We start from the raw sequence: 16,745 nt of genomic DNA on the forward strand, positions 1-16,745 counted from the left end.
GTTTTTGAATGTCAGAAATGTATATTTGTGAATGTTGAGATGTTATATTGGTTTCACTGGTAAAAATAAATAATTGAAATGGGTATATATTTGTTTTTTGTTAAGTTGCCTAATAATTATGCACAGTAATAGTCACCTGCACACACAGATATCCCCCTAAAATAGCTAAAACTAAAAACAAACTAAAAACTACTTCCAAAAATATTCAGCTTTGATATTAATGAGTTTTTTGGGTTCATTGAGAACATGGTTGTTGTTCAATAATAAAATTAATCCTCAAAAATACAACTTGCCTAATAATTCTGCACTCCCTGTATATATATATATATATATATATATATATATATATATATATATATATATATATATATATATATATATATATATATACAGGTATATGCACAGTGCATAAAGCCTTCTCATTACTGGCTACCCTCCAACTACTACAAATTAATATGGATCCAGTTAATACCACTTCTATCCTGGCAAAACTTGTATAAAAGCTGCATTATTTACAAGCTGTAAGTGTGATGATATTTGGTCACATTTGTTCCATGGCAATATGGAAATTATACACCTATAATGTTGCCGCAATATTGGCATGACTTTTACTACACTGTTGTAATAATACAATAATAATGCTGACACAACATGTTAGGATTAGAGTTGAGGGTTTATGCCAGGGCAGAAGATGGGCTAGATGATTAGCATGACATGCTTCTACAACCATTATTGCTGGGGGTAGAGTACATGTTTTTGACAACATTACTACAGCAAAAAAAAAAAACAACAACCCTGTAATAATGTTGAAGGAACAGTTTATGTTGTCATAATATTTATTGCCCAGTGAAAAACAGGTTGATATCATGTTAATATGATACATAATAATATTTTCTCCAGCAATTGAAATCTGCAAGATGGTTGTAAACTAATTATATTTGAGCTAGATAAAAAGTCATTGACTGTGTTGGTTATATTTAATTTACAATAGTTTATTTTTTTATGTTAAGGAAAACTCATTTGGCTGTTTTGACACTGAACAGTCTAATACGTGCATCAGAAATAGAAATTAAAGGGATAGTAAACAACAATAAATATTTATTGTTTTAAAAGATAGATAATCCCTTTATTCACCATTCCTCGGTTTTGCATAACCAACACTGTTATAGAAATAAACCTTTTACCTCTGTAATTACCTTGTATATAAGCTTCTGCTGACTGCCTCCTTATCTCAGATCTTTTGACAGACTTGGATTTCAGGCAGTTAGTGCTGACTCCTAAATAACACCACATGCATGAGAACATTGTTATCTATATGAAACGTGAATAAATGCATTCCAGCTGTGAAAAACTGTCAAATGCATTCAGATAAGAGGCTGCCTTCAATCTGTCTGCCAGAACCCAGTTTGTTGTAAATTATGGTCATTTATAACATAAAAATATATTTTTTTTAATTTCCATAGTGTAGCTGCCCCTCTCATTACCATACCCCATCCCAGATCCCTTTGCGGACACAGATCCCACATAGGGGTCGTGCTGTAGCGTAGCGGTCCCACCAGCTCCCACCACCCTTCCTTTGGCTAAATGCTCATAATAATTTAATTGCAAATGTTTTATTATTGGCTCAAAAAATTATTTTTAAAAATTGGATTTTCAATAAACACCCTTTAATAAATAATCTTAATTAACTAATTAATTAATAAAAAAGCAAATAATTATAGAACAGTTTGATATGGTGTTTGATAAAATAAACAGACTTAAGACCTTCATGAAGAGTTGGACTTATTTTGACATAATCAATAGTGGTGCAGAATGAAATATGTTATATTATCATTATTATATTATTAACAAGATAAATATATGGGCCTCCATTACATATGCAGCGTCGCCCGCAAAATCCTCCACCGCCAGTTTTTGCGCGATTTTGGTATTACATATACGGCGTAGCATACAAGTTACGCGCGTATATTTCACCCTTCGGACGTATTTTTTTTACCCATAGACTAACATAGAACAGACGCGCAATTTGGTATCCAATATACAGCGTAAGGACTTACGCGCGCAGAATTCAGAAAATCTACTCCATTCTCATCTCGCCACATATTGCAGGCCGCAGCAACCCTTGCACTGACTAGAAAAGCAACGTAACTCCCTGAAGGCCTAACAAATGCATGCGTAATCACATACATATCAGCCGCAAATCTCAAACAGTTAAACCTCTTCTAAGCATTTATTATTCCTGCCCCTGCAAGTGTGTCAAACCAATCACAAACAGCACAACCTCTCAACCGGAAGCCTTAAAACACCTGCCAATGCACACCCTCATTAGCCACCATGTTTCCCCTGCTTTACATAGAGAGAAAGCATTGTGGGACACAAGGGGTGCTGGAAGCCCCACAAGCCCCTGTTGTTCATGATATACCCGCTGATGCTCTAGTTGCTGCTGAGGTCCCTGGTGATGGTGCTGTAGCCGTCCCTGCTCCTCACGCTGCTGTCCCTGTTGCTGCCCCTGCTGCTGTTGTTGCTGCAGCTGGTCATAGAATTACATACTGCGTATTTCCACTGCATGTAAGTGAAACTACTACATCCCACACCCCTTCCCTTAACAACCCTAATTACTGAAAATATCTCATTAGTTTAATTCATGTTTAGGTCACTATGATTTATTGACTATCATTAAGAAGAATGAAAATGGATGTTTATACCTTATGTTCACACCTTCTGTAAATACATTATTATATATATATATATATATATATATATATATATATATATAGATATATATATCCATGTGTCAATTTATATTGGATGTGAGAAACCTTGATTTACATCTTATAAGTGAATATTACTATATGTACCCTTCATACACAACTATGTTATGTGGTTTATAGAACATGAATATGTCATAAACATGATAATATTACCTTTTCTGGGCCATTTCCACACAGGTCTTATTATATGTTTTAACAATATTACTGTACTAAAACACACCTCACATGGATGTGGATGACAACTTTATGGTAAATGACAGAGGACAAGATTTATGGTGAACTATAAGAATATTTATTTCTTTTTAGGCTTCTTGGATGAGGGAGCTGAGGTGACTATAGTGGATTTCCTTGTTCTCCTGGTTTGAGAAGATTCTGATGTTTCTGCTGGTGTGCTGGCCACAGATAATAGGCTGGAGGCAGTGTCCTGCTGGTGTGTAAAGTGCTCAACCAACACACCCAAGAGTTGATTTTGTTCTCGCCATCTATTGTCCATCTGCATCTGCATATCAGACAGAATTCATATCATCTGTGATTGGCTTTGAACACTTCCACTTAATGATGCTGCCATGTCCCTCTGCAGCTCTATGCTACATTTGTGTAACCTCTCTTGGCTCCTGAAGAACCTCTCTTGGCTCCTGAAGAACCTCTCTTGGCTCCTGTGGAACCTCTCTTGGCCTCTTTGTCTGCTCTCGGAGCTTGTTATGACCCTCCTCTGGAGTGCAATGTATTCCTCACCCAGGGGAGAGTACAATGCATCCACAGGCTCTTGAGCAGCAGGGCTTCTAGTTGCTTGAGGTGCAAGTTCAGCTGCATCTGCTTGTTCTGGTTGGACAGGTTCAACTGCATCTGCTGGTTCTGGTTGGACAGGTTCAGCTGCATCTGCTGGTTCTGGTTGGACAGGTTCAGCTGCATCTGCTGGTTCTGGTGGGACAGGCTCAGCTGCATCTGCTGGTGCTCGAGTACTTTCAGCTATATTTTCATCTGCAGATGGTGGAGCTCTCCCAAGTGATGAGGATGGTGGAGCTCTCCCAAGTGATGAGGATGGTGGAGCTCTCGCAAGTGATGAGGATGGTGGAGCTCTCCCAAGTGATGAGGATGGTGGACCACTCAGCCTGTCCAGTTGGCACTTCTTGTGACATAGTCTGTGGGTAAAAGCCATGACTGCCCTGAGATTGTGTTGGGGGGGGGTAAATACATGGACCCTTTGTGGCTGTCTTGGCTCCCCCTCAAAGCCAAAAGAAGAATATTCCTCTGGCTAGGAATCTTGCCAGGGGTCATATGGCAATGGTGGTGGTATCACTCCCGGGTCCTCAACTGAAGCCATCCAACCCTGCTCATGCCTGGGAGCATACTGTTCATATGGTTGCCTGAAGACTGGTGGTGGTGGTGGTGGCTGCATGCCTGTGACCGGTGGTGGTGGTGGTGGCTGCATGCCTGTGACTGGTGGTGGTGGTGGTGGCGGCATGCCTGTTTGTATCCTCGTGACAGGAGGTTCTGTGGAGGAGTCAAATGATGAGAGGGATTAGTACAGTCATATATATGTCCATGTGGGCATACAATGTACATTGATACATGCTAGGGCCTATACTGATTCTCATGTCAAACTCTATAACATGCATGTGCACATTGTGATTTGTGATATGAGGGATTTTAATATGTGCAGTATATAGGTATGTGTTTCATACAATAGTTATGTGTACATGTCAATGATGAAAAAAAGGTGTTCTTTAAGTGACACTATGGTCACACAATTTACTTAGCCTGATGTAGGCACAGAACTTGCTTTCTTGAGCTAAAAGTATTGTGATGGCTATAGTGTCCATTTACTGAAAACTCTACATGTGGCTTGTGGCCTGTGTTACTCTGAGACATGTTAGTATTGCACTATTCCACCTCATATCATGAATTGCATTGTGTTAAGTAGCATTAATGTAAAATATAATTGTAGATGTTTTTGTTAGTAGGCCAAATACCATGCTCCTCATTGTGTACATGAATGTGTGATATTAAAGGATGTTATATCTCAAATACATATAATACTGGTGTGTGGGATGTTACTCACCAGCATGATGTGCTGTGGTTGCAACCCCTGAGTCACGAGCCCCTGGATGTCCACGGACTGCTGTGATATTCAGGGACCTGCGTATCATATCCTGCCAGGTGTTATATTCTATGTCCAGGGATGGACCACCGCCTGTTCCCCTCTGGTGCATAGCTTCCTGCCCCAACTTTTCTTTCACCCGTCTCTTGCAGTCATTCCACCGCTTTTTAAGGCCCTCAACAGTCCTCCTCTGTGGGGCCACACTGTTGACGGCATCCTCTACCACCAACCATGCTGTTTTTCGCCTTTTGGCACTGCCTTTGCCCTTCTTCTGCCCAAAGAGGGCACTGTAATTGTCCATGATGGCCTGGACTATGGCAACATTTTCATCAAAGAAGTTGGGACATCTCAGCCTCTCATCCTCCATGGACACCTGGCTTGCTCCCTGTGATGTCCCTGGTGTGTGTTCCTCCCTATCCTCTCCCTCCTCCCCCCTTCTGTCCCCATGTGCACCCTCTGTCCCTCTCCTAGATGTGCCTGGTTTCTGGGGCTCTCGGGCATCTCCCCTCCCATCATCCCTTCTAGCTCTCCCTCTCCCCACTCCACTTACTCCCTGATGGGGACCCCACTGCTCCTCCTGTCCTCTACAATACTCCTCTCCCTGCCACTCCTCTCCCCTCCTCCCCTCCGCCCTACCAATCCCTGCCATCCTCACACTACACACACTCACACTCCCAGTTCAATCACACACAATCACAACCAAACACTGTAAAATTGAAATAAAACATGCGAGGTGTTAGAAAAAAAAGTGTGGTGTATTTGTACATGTATGTATGCAAAATGTGTGCAATATGTAAAAAGATGTGTAAGTGTACAAGCTTAAGCAACCAACAATTCGACCTAACTAACTCCTCTGTTTGCGCCTCTCTCTCTACTCTGACTAATCCTCCACTCCACTGTAGTGTGCTGTAGCTCAACGAAACCATCCAAACACACTGAAGAAAATGGCGTCTGCGCATGGGTTTATATATGAATTTTGAATAGCGTAATTATGTGTCGCATTTTTATATGAAGTCGCGGTTCATTTTTACGAGTGTTAGCCTAATTTGCATAAAACTACTCTTTATTGAGACTTTACATGGACAAAATACTGGCATAAGTTACTTGCGACGACTAAAATGTGTATTTGCGCACATTTCAGAAGATCGCCAGTTTGTCCTACTTACGCCAGATAAGCATCTAACGGCGCAGTATATGTAATACCCCGATGTGCGAGGTGAAATTACGGGCGGCGCAGGTTCTCACGCTTGCGCCGAAACCTCTACCACCAACCATGCTGTTTTTCGCCTTTTGGCACTGCCTTTGCCCTTCTCCTGCCCATAGAGGGCACTGTAATTGTCCATGATGGCCTGGACTAGGGCAACATTTTCATCAAAGGAGAAGTTGGGACATCTCAGCCTCTCATCCTCCATGGACACCTGGCTTGCTCCCTGTGATGTCCCTGGTGTGTGTTCCTCCCTATCCTCTCCCTCCTCCCCCCTTCTGTCCCCATGTGCACCCTCTGTCCCTCTCCTAGATGTGCCTGGTTTCTGGGGCTCTCGGGCATCTCCCCTCCCATCATCCCTTCTAGCTCTCCCTCTCCCCACTCCACTTACTCCCTGACGGGGACCCCACTGCTCCTCCTGTCCTCTACAATACTCCTCTCCCTGCCACTCCTCTCCCCTCCTCCCCTCCGCCCTACCACTCCCTGCCATCCTCACACTACACACACTGATACTCCCAGTTCAATCACACACAATCACAACCAAACACTGTAAAATTGAAATAAAACATGCGAGGTGTTAGAAAAAAAAGTGTAGTGTATTTGTATATGTATGTATGCAAAATGTGTGCAATATGTAAAAAGATGTGTAAGTGTACAAGCTTAACCAACCAACAATGTGACCTAACTAACTCCTCTGTTTGCGCCTCTCTCTCTTCTCTGACTAATCCTCCACTCCACTGTAGTGTGCTGTAGGTCAACGAACCATCCAAACACACTGAAGAAAATGGCATCTGCGCATGGGTTTATATATGAATTTTGAATAGCGTAATTATGTGTCACATTTTTATATGAAGTCGCGACTCATTTTTACGAGTGTTAGCCTAATTTGCATAAAACTACTCTTTATTGAGACTTTACGTGGACAAAATATCATCTAACGCCGCAGTATATGTTATACCCCAATGTGCGAGGGGAAATTATGGGCGGCGCAGGTTCTCACGCTTGCGCCGAAACCTGCGCCGTATATTTGATCATGCCCATGGTATTTAGATAGACAGCAGGTATTACTACTTAGTCCTTATCTCAGATCTTTTGACAGATGAGAGGAAGCCTTCTGCCAGTACCCAGTGTGTTACTATGGTCTTTTTTTATAAACATTAAAAAAAAAAAAAAATTCCGTAGAGTAGCTGCCCCCCTCATTACCATACCCCCCTCGCAGATCACACATAATGGTCGATTTATCATGCTGGCTCCCCCTCTTCCTCCTTCCCCCTCCCTCCTTCCCACTTACTGTTGTGCTGTAGCATAGCGGTCCCACCTGCTCCCACCTCCCTTCCCTTGGCTAACTGCTCATAATAATTTGATTGCAAATGTTTTATTATTGGTACAAAAATTTATTTTTAAAATTTGGATTTCCAATAAGCACCATTTAATAAATAATCTTAATTAACTAATTAATTCATTAATTCATTCATTCATTAAAAAGCAAATAATTATAGAAGTTTGATATGATGTTTGATAAAATAAACAGACTTAAAGGGATAGTATACTTAAATAGAGGATTCAACCCTGTTATTGGGTGTTGCGTTATATCACAAGAGTAGTTAAAGGGACACTCAGGTTTTATTAAATTTTCATGATTCAGATACAGCATGTAATTTTAAACAACTTTCCAATTTACTTCCATTAAAAAAAAATGTGCACAGTCTTTTATATTTACAATTTTTTTGAGTCACCAGCTCCTACTGAGCATGTGCAAGAACTCAAACTATACGTATATGCATTTGTGATTGGCTGATTGCTATCACATGGTACAGGGGGAGTGGAAATATACATAACTTTTAAATGTGTTAAAAAATAATTTACTATTTATTTGAAATTCAGAGTAAATGCTATTGTATTGTCTTGTTATCTTGCATTTGTTGATTATGCAAATCTGCTGTGTTTACTGGTCCTTTAGAAATAATTAAATGAAAACAGTTTCCTAATATAGGAGAAAATGTGAAGAAGAATAATAGTGCTGTTAAAAAATGACTATGTGTAAAACAATTTTATTCATTGAGCGGTTTAGCAGGAGTTGTTAAAGTGTATATCAATATAGCCTATGTTGTTAAAAATGTTGCTTAAATATATAGCAATATAGCAGGTATTGGTAGAGTCTATAGCAATGCGTGTTGTGATTACAAAGTTACAACTTTAACTGTGACTGGGTTATACACAATGGTAGAACAGCTTAAGCATTAAATATATATATTTAATAAAATATGATTTTAGAAAAATGATACTATTAACATATAACATCGATGACATCGATGGAATTAAACACTGATATTAAACAGATATGAACAAATACTGCTAAGATCGTATATTAGAACATAGGGTAGAAAAGATTGGCCAGTCTTAAAAAGTATATTATAAATATATGTGCACAGAGGATATGTGAATATCCAAGGAGAAAAGCTAAAAAAAAAGTGCTGATAATAATGGAGTGTCCCAAAGATAATGAGAAATACATAAAATGTCCAAAAAAAAGGTCTGAATATGGTGTCCCAGATGAGGGAAGTGTAGTCGGTTTCTGGGGTAAAAAAGTGAATAGGATATCCAAAGTGCAACGGATGGTACTTAATATAGGTCCAGTTGAAAAGTAACCTTTAAAGAAAAAGAACAGAGGGCTGCACAAAACAAACGCAATAATGAAAATACAATTGGAAATGTGCTCACCGTTTTAAAACAAAACTTGAGCTGGTATGTCGTTCTCAAGAGCGGTCTATGCGTTTCAGCCTGCAACGAGGCCTTTATCAAGACTATCATAGTCCTGATAAAGACCTCGTTGCAGGCTGAAACACGTAGACCACTCTTGAGAACGACATACCAGCTCGAGTTTTGTTTTAAAACAGTGAGCACATTTCCAATTGTATGAGGGAAGTGTAGTCGGATCCTAAGTATGTTGTTCTCAAGAGCGGTCTACGTGTTTCAGCCTGCAACGAGGTCTTTAGCAAGACTATCATAGATGTTATCTATCAATGTTATATGTTAATAGTATCATTTTTCTAAAATCATATTTTATTAAATATATATTTTTTAATGCCTAAGCTGTTCTTCCATTGTGTATAACCCAGTCTCAGTTAAAGTTGTAACTTTGTAATCACAACACGCATTGCTATAGACTCTACCAATACCTGCTATATTGCTATATATTTTAGCAACATTTTTAGCAACATTGGCTATATTGATATGCACTATAACAACTCCTGCTAAACCGCCCAATCAATACAATTGTTTTACATATAGTCACTATTCTTCTTCTTCATATTTTCTCCTATACTAGGAAACTGTTTTAATTTAATTATTTTTAACTACTCTTGTGATGTAACGCAACACCCAATAACAGGGTTGAATCCTCTATGTAAGTATACTTAAGCCTCTGTTTGAGGTGCTCCATCACCTAGACACTTACTCTATATAAACTAGAACGATTTAGTTAGGCAATCGTTCCTTCCCGAAGTGAGCCTATATTCTTTATTCTATTTTTGGCGCTGTCCTCTATATATATTCCCTACGTTCTTAAAGGGATAGTAAACGCAACATTTTTTTTTTCATGATTCAGATAATTTTAAGCATCTCTCTAATTTACTCCTATTATTAAATTGTCTTCATTCTCTGGATATCTTTATTTGAAAAGCAGAAATGTTAAGCTTAGGAGCCGGCCCATTTTTGGTTGAGCACCTTGGTTGCACTTGCTGATTGGTGGGTAAATGTCCCAAAATGGGCCGGCTCCTAAGCTTACATTCAAATAAAGATACCAAGAGAATGAAGAAAAATTGATAATAGGAGTAAATTAGAAAAATCCTTAAAATTGCATGCTCTATCTGAATCAATAAAGAACAATTTTGGGTATCCCTTTAAGATCTTCATGAAGAGTTGGACTTACTATTTTGACATAATCAATAGTGGTGCAGAATAAAATATGTTATAATTAACAAGATAAATATATGGGGCCCAATCCGATATGCAGCGTCGCCCGCAAAAGCTGGCGACGCCAAATTTTGCGCGGGTTTGGTATCACATATACGGTGTAGCATACAACTTACGCGCGTATATTTCTGCCTTCGCCCATATTATTTTTACCCATAGACTGACATACAAAACACGCGCAGTTTGGTATCCAATATACAGCGTAAGGACTTACGCGCACAGATTTCAGAAAATCTACTCCATTCTCATCTCGCCACAAATTGCAGGCGCAGGAGCCCTTGCACTGACTAAAAAACCAACGTAACTCCCTGGAAGCCTTAACAAACACATACATTTAAGCAGCATCTCAAGGTTAAAGGGACAGTATACTATGATATTGCTTTTATAAGGTTTATTTGTGTATTTGAAATAGTCAAATGGATTGAGCTTGTAGGTACTTTATCACATTGTGGACATATACTTGCTTATTTACTTTCAATTGGATTACCTTCATCTCTTTAGAACCCACTGGAGTGTAATTTATTCTAATGCTAACACAGCTTGGCACTGATGCCAAAATATATAAAGGGATAGTCAAGTCCAAAGAAAACCTTCTTGTTTTAAATAGGGCATGTTATTTCAAACTACTTTCAGATTTAATTTGAACACTTGCTTTGTTCTCTTGGTATTCTTAGTTGAAAGCAAAATCTAGGATGGCTCATATGATCATTTCTAACACCTTCTTGAAGGCTGCCTCTTTGCAATTGTGTTAAACCAATCACAGACACCACAAACTCTCACCTGCAGACTTAAAACACCTGATAATGCCCACCCTATCAGTAACATCACTACTATATATACCAATGGGTCAATTTATATTGGATGTGAGATACATTGATTCACATCTTACAAGTGAATATTACTATATGTACCCTTCAGAAACAACTATTGTGGATGGGAGTTATAGTACAAGAATATGTTAGAAACAGGATAATATTACCTTTTTTGAACCATTTCCACACAGGCCTTATTATATGTTTTAACAATATTAGTGTACTAAAACACCCCTCACATGGATATGGATGACAATTATATGGTAAATAACAGAGGACAAGATTTATGGTGAACTATAAGAATTTTTTTTGTTTTCGGCTTCTTGGATGAGGGGGCTGAGGTGACTGGAGTGGATTTCCTGGTTCTCCTGGTTTGGGAAGCTTCAGATGATTCTGCTGGAGTGCTGGCCACAGATGAAAGGCTGGAGGCAGTGTCCTGCTGGTGTGTGAAGTGCTCAACAACACACCCAAGAGTTGGTTTTGTTCCCGCCATCTATTGTCCATCTGCATCTGCATATCAGACTGGATTCTCATCATCTGAGACTGATTTTGGACAATTCCATTTAATGAGGCTGCAATGTCCCTCTGCAGCTCGATGCTACGCTTGAGTAACCTCTCTTGGCTCCTATGAAACCTCTGTTGGCCTCTTTGAATGCTCTCGCAGCTTGTTATGAGCCTCCTCTGGAGTGAAATGTTTTCCTCGCCCAGGGGAGAATATAGTGGATCTACAGGCTCAGCAGTGATTCTAGGTGCAGGTTCTGCTCTATCTGCTGGTGCTTCAGGGACAACTTTAGCTGCTGGTGCATCATGGACAACTTCAGCTGCATCTGCTTCATGGACAACTTCAGCTGCATCTGCTTCATGGATAACTTCAGCTGCTGGTGCTTCATGGATAACTTCAGCTGCTGGTGCTTCATGGATAACTTCAGCTGCTGGTGCTTCAGGGACAACCTCAGCTATATGCTCATCTGACGATGGTGTAGCTCTCCCAAGTGAAGCGGATGGTGGAGCTCTCCCAAGGGAAGTGGATGGTGGAGCTCTCCCAAGGGAAGCAGATGGTGGAGCTCTCAGGCTGGATTGGTAGTCCCATTGACGACTAGTGTGTGACCACTCAGCCTGTCCAGTTTGCATACCTTGCGACATCCCCTGTGTGGAAAAGTCATGACTGTCCTGATATTGTGTTGGGGGGGATAAAGACATCAACCCTTCGTTGCTGACTTGGCTCCCCCTCAAAGCCAAAAGGATATTCCTCAGGCCAGGTATCTTGCCAGGGGTTGTATGCCAATGGTGGTGGCATCACTTCTGGGTCCTCAACGGAGGCAATCCAACTCTGCCAATGCCTGGGAGCATAATGTCCATGTTGCTGCCTGAAGACTGGTGGTGGAGGTGGCTGCATGGCTGTGTCTGGTGGTGGAGGTGGCTGCATGCCTGTGACTGGTGTTGGTGGTGGAGGTGGCGGCATGCCAGTTTGCAGCCTGGTGAAAGGAGGTTCTGAGGAGGAGTCAAATGATGATAGGGATTAGTACAGTCATATATATGTCCATGTGGGCATACAATATACAGGGAGTGCAGAATTATTAGGCAAATGAGTATTTTGACCACATCATCCGCTTTATGCATGTTGTCTTACTCCAAGCTGTATAGGCTCGAAAGCCTACTACCAATTAAGCATATTAGGTGATGTGCATCTCTGTAATGAGAAGGGGTGTGGTCTAATGACATCAACACCCTATATCAGGTGTGCATAATTATTAGGCAACTTCCTTTCCTTTGGCAAAATGGGTCAAAAGAAGGACTTGACAGGCTCAGAAAAGTCAAAAATAGTGAGATATCTTGCAGAGGGATGCAGCACTCTTAAAATTGCAAAGATTCTGAAGCGTGATCATCGAACAATCAAGCGTTTCATTCAAAATAGTCAACAGGGTCGCAAGAAGCGTGTGGAAAAACCAAGGCGCAAAATAACTGCCCATGAACTGAGAAAAGTCAAGGCTGAAAGACGACCACCACTGAACAAGACACACAAGCTGAAACGTCAAGACTGGGCCAAGAAATATCTCAAGACTGATTTTTCTAAGGTTTTATGGACTGATGAAATGAGAGTGAGTCTTGATGGGCCAGATGGATGGGCCCGTGGCTGGATTGGTAAAGGGCAGAGAGCTCCAGTCCGACTCAGACGCCAGCAAGGTGGAGGTGGAGTACTGGTTTGGGCTGGTATCATCAAAGATGAGCTTGTGGGGCCTTTTCGGGTTGAGGATGGAGTCAAGCTCAACTCCCAGTCCTACTGCCAGTTTCTTGAAGACACCTTCTTCAAGCAGTGGTACAGGAAGAAGTCTGCATCCTTCAAGAAAAACATGATTTTCATGCAGGACAATGCTCCATCACACGCGTCCAAGTACTCCACAGCGTAGCTGGCAAGAAAGGGTATAAAAGAAGAAAATCTAATGACATGGCCTCCTTGTTCACCTGATCTGAACCCCATTGAGAACCTGTGGTCCATCATCAAATGTGAGATTTACAAGGAGGGAAAACAGTACACCTCTCTGAACAGTGTCTGGGAGGCTGTGGTTGCTGCTGCACGCAATGTTGATGGTGAACAGATCAAAACACTGACAGAATCCATGGATGGCAGGCTTTTGAGTGTCCTTGCAAAGAAAGGTGGCTATATTGGTCACTGATTTGTTTTTGTTTTGTTTTTGAATGTCAGAAATGTATATTTGTGAATGTTGAGATGTTATATTGTATGTAATAAAAATAAATAATTGAAATGGGTATATATTTGTTTTTTGTTAAGTTGCCTAATAATTACGCACAGTAATAGTCATCTGCACACACAGATATCCCCCTAAAATAGCTATAACTAAAAACAAACTAAAAACTACTTCCAAAACTATTCAGCTTTGATATTAAGTTTTTTGGGTTCATTGAGAACATGGTTGTTGTTCAATAATAAAATTAATCCTCAAAAATACAACTTGCCTAATAATTCTGCACTCCCTGTACATTGATACATGCTAGGGACAATACTCATTCTCATGTCAAACTGTATAACATGCATGTGCACAATGTGATTTGTGATATGAGGGATTTTAATCTGCACAGTATCCAGGTATGTGTTTCATACAATAGTTATGTGTACATGTCAGTGATGGAGAAAATGTGTTCTTTAAGTGACACTATGGTCACACAATTAACTTTAGCCTGATGTAGGCACAGAACCTGCTTTCTGAGCTAAAAGTATTGTGATGGCTATAGTGTCCATTTAGTGAAAACTCAACATGTGGCTTGTGGCCTATGTTACTCTGAGACATGTTAGTATTGCACTATTCCACCTCATATCATGAATTGCATTGTGTTAAGTAGCATTAATGTCAAATATAATTGTAAATGTTTTTGTTAGTAGGCCAAATACCATGCTCCTCATTGTGTACATGAATGTGTGACATTAAAGGATGTTATATCTCAAATACATATCATACTGGTGTGTGGGATGTTACTCACCAGCATGAGGTGCTGTGGTTGCAACCCCTGAGTCACGAGCCCCTGGAAGTCCACGGACTGCTGTGATACCCAGGGAGCTGCGTATCATCTCCTGCCAGACTTTGTATTCTGCTTCCAAGGGTGGACCACCGCCTGTTCCCCTCTGGTGCATGGCTTCCTGGCCCATCTTCTCTTTCACCCGCCTCTTGCAATCGTTCCACCTTTTTTTAAGTCCCTCGACAGTCCTCCTCTGCGGGGCCACACTGTTTACAGCCTCCTCTACCGCCAACCATGCTTCCTTATGCCTTCGGGCAACGCCTCTGCCCTTCTCCTGGCCAAAGAGGGCACTGTGGTTGTCCATGATGGTCTGGACTAGCGCAACATTCTCATCAAATGAGAAGTTTGGGCATCTCATGCGCTCCTCCTCTGTGGCCACCTGGCTTCCTCCCTGGGATGTCCCTGGTGTGGGTTCCTCCCTATCCTCTCCCTCCTCCCCCCTTCTGTCCCCATGTGCACCCTCTGTCCCTCTTCTAAGTGTGCCTGGTCTCTGGGCATCTCCCCTCCCATCATCCCTTCTAACTCTCCCTCTCCCCACTCCACTAACTCCCTGACGGGGACCCCACTACTCCTCCTGTCCGCTACAATGCTCCTCTCCCTGCAACTCCACTCCTCTCCTCCCCTCCGCCCTACCTCTCCCTGCCATCCTCAAACTACACACACTCACACACTCACACTCACTCCCAGTTCAATCACACACAATCACAACCAAACACTCAGCCTATCACACTGTAAAATTGAAATAAAAAGTGTTGTGTATTTTGTATATGTATGTATGCAATATGTGTGCAATATGTGAAAATAAGTGTAAGTAAATGTACAAGCTTACCCAAACAACAATCTGACTTAACTAACTATTATGCTGCGCCTCTCTCACTACTCTTACTAATCCTAAACTCACTGTAGTGTGCTGTAGCTCAACGAACCTTCCAAACACACTGAAGAAAATGGCGGCTGCGCATGGGTTTATATATGACTTTTGAATAGCGTAATTACATAACGCAGTTTTAGATGGAGTATCGGGTAATTTTTACCAGTCTTAGCCAAATTTGCATAAAACTACACTTTATTGAGACTTTACGTGAACAAAAGACTGGCGTAGTACTTGCAACGACTAAAATGTGTATTTGCGCACTTTTCAGAACAACGCCAGTTTGTCCTACTTACGCTACTTTAACATCTGACTGCGCCGTATATTGGATAGCCCGATGTGCGAGGTGAAATTACGGGCGGCGCAGGTTCCCTCGCTTGTGCCGAAAACTACGCCGTATATCGGATCACGCCCATGGTATTTAGATAGATAGCAGGAATTACTACTTAGTCGCATTTTTAAAAATTTTAGAGTACCAGTTGAAAATTTCTCATGAGTGATAAACTCTCATAAACTCACTCTCATAAAGTGATATTATAAGATTGAAATCCAGCACTCAGACCCAAGGTGTGTGCAAGCTAGCAAAGGATCACTGCAAGGATCCAAACAGTATCCAAAATCTTCAAAGAATGCAGCAGCACCACTTCTCATATAAAAAGTTCCTTTATTAAACACATAGTAGGAGCAGGTAAAATAGAACAACGTTTCGGGTGGTTATCCCTTGAACATGACTAAGGGATAACCACCCGAAACGTCGTTCTATTTTACCTGCTCCTACTATGTGTTTAATAAAGGAACTTTTTATATGAGAAGTGGTGCTGCTGCATTCTTTGAAGATTTTGGATAAAGTGATATTATGATTTTGTTATAGATAATTACTGTTTTGTGTTGTCGTCTGCAGCTTTTTGCCTCTTATAAGATTTATGTGTGAATAATATCTGTAATTGCATTTCAAAATAAAAAATAATAATGCTATAACTGGTTCAAGATAGTTTATATTTTTAAAGTCCTTTTAAGTTTTGCAACATCAGGGCTGATTGAGAACTTTTTGGAATCACTTAAGAAAGAACTTGATTGAGTTATCAGAGGTAAAATGTAAATTTTCTTCAAATTAAAGGGACACTGAACCCAAATTTTTTATTTTGTGATTCAGATAGAGCATGACATTTTAAGCAACTTTCTAATTTACCCCATATTATCAAATTTTCTTCATTCTCTTAGTATCTTTATTTGAAATGCAAGAATGTAAGTTTAGATGCCAGCCCATTTTTGGTGAACAACCTAGGTTGTCCTTGCTGATTGGTGGATAAATTCATCCACCAATCAAAAACTGCTGTCCAGAGTCTGAACCAAGAAAAAAGCTTAGATGTCTTCTTTTTCATATAAAGATAGCAAGAGAACGAAGAAAAATTGATAATAGGAGTAAATTAGAAAGTTGCTTAAAATTGCATGCTCTATCTGAATCACAAAAGAAAAA

The sequence above is a fragment of the Bombina bombina genome, chromosome 6 (assembly GCF_027579735.1).
Source record: "Bombina bombina isolate aBomBom1 chromosome 6, aBomBom1.pri, whole genome shotgun sequence".
Classification (NCBI taxonomy): Eukaryota; Metazoa; Chordata; class Amphibia; order Anura; family Bombinatoridae; genus Bombina; species Bombina bombina.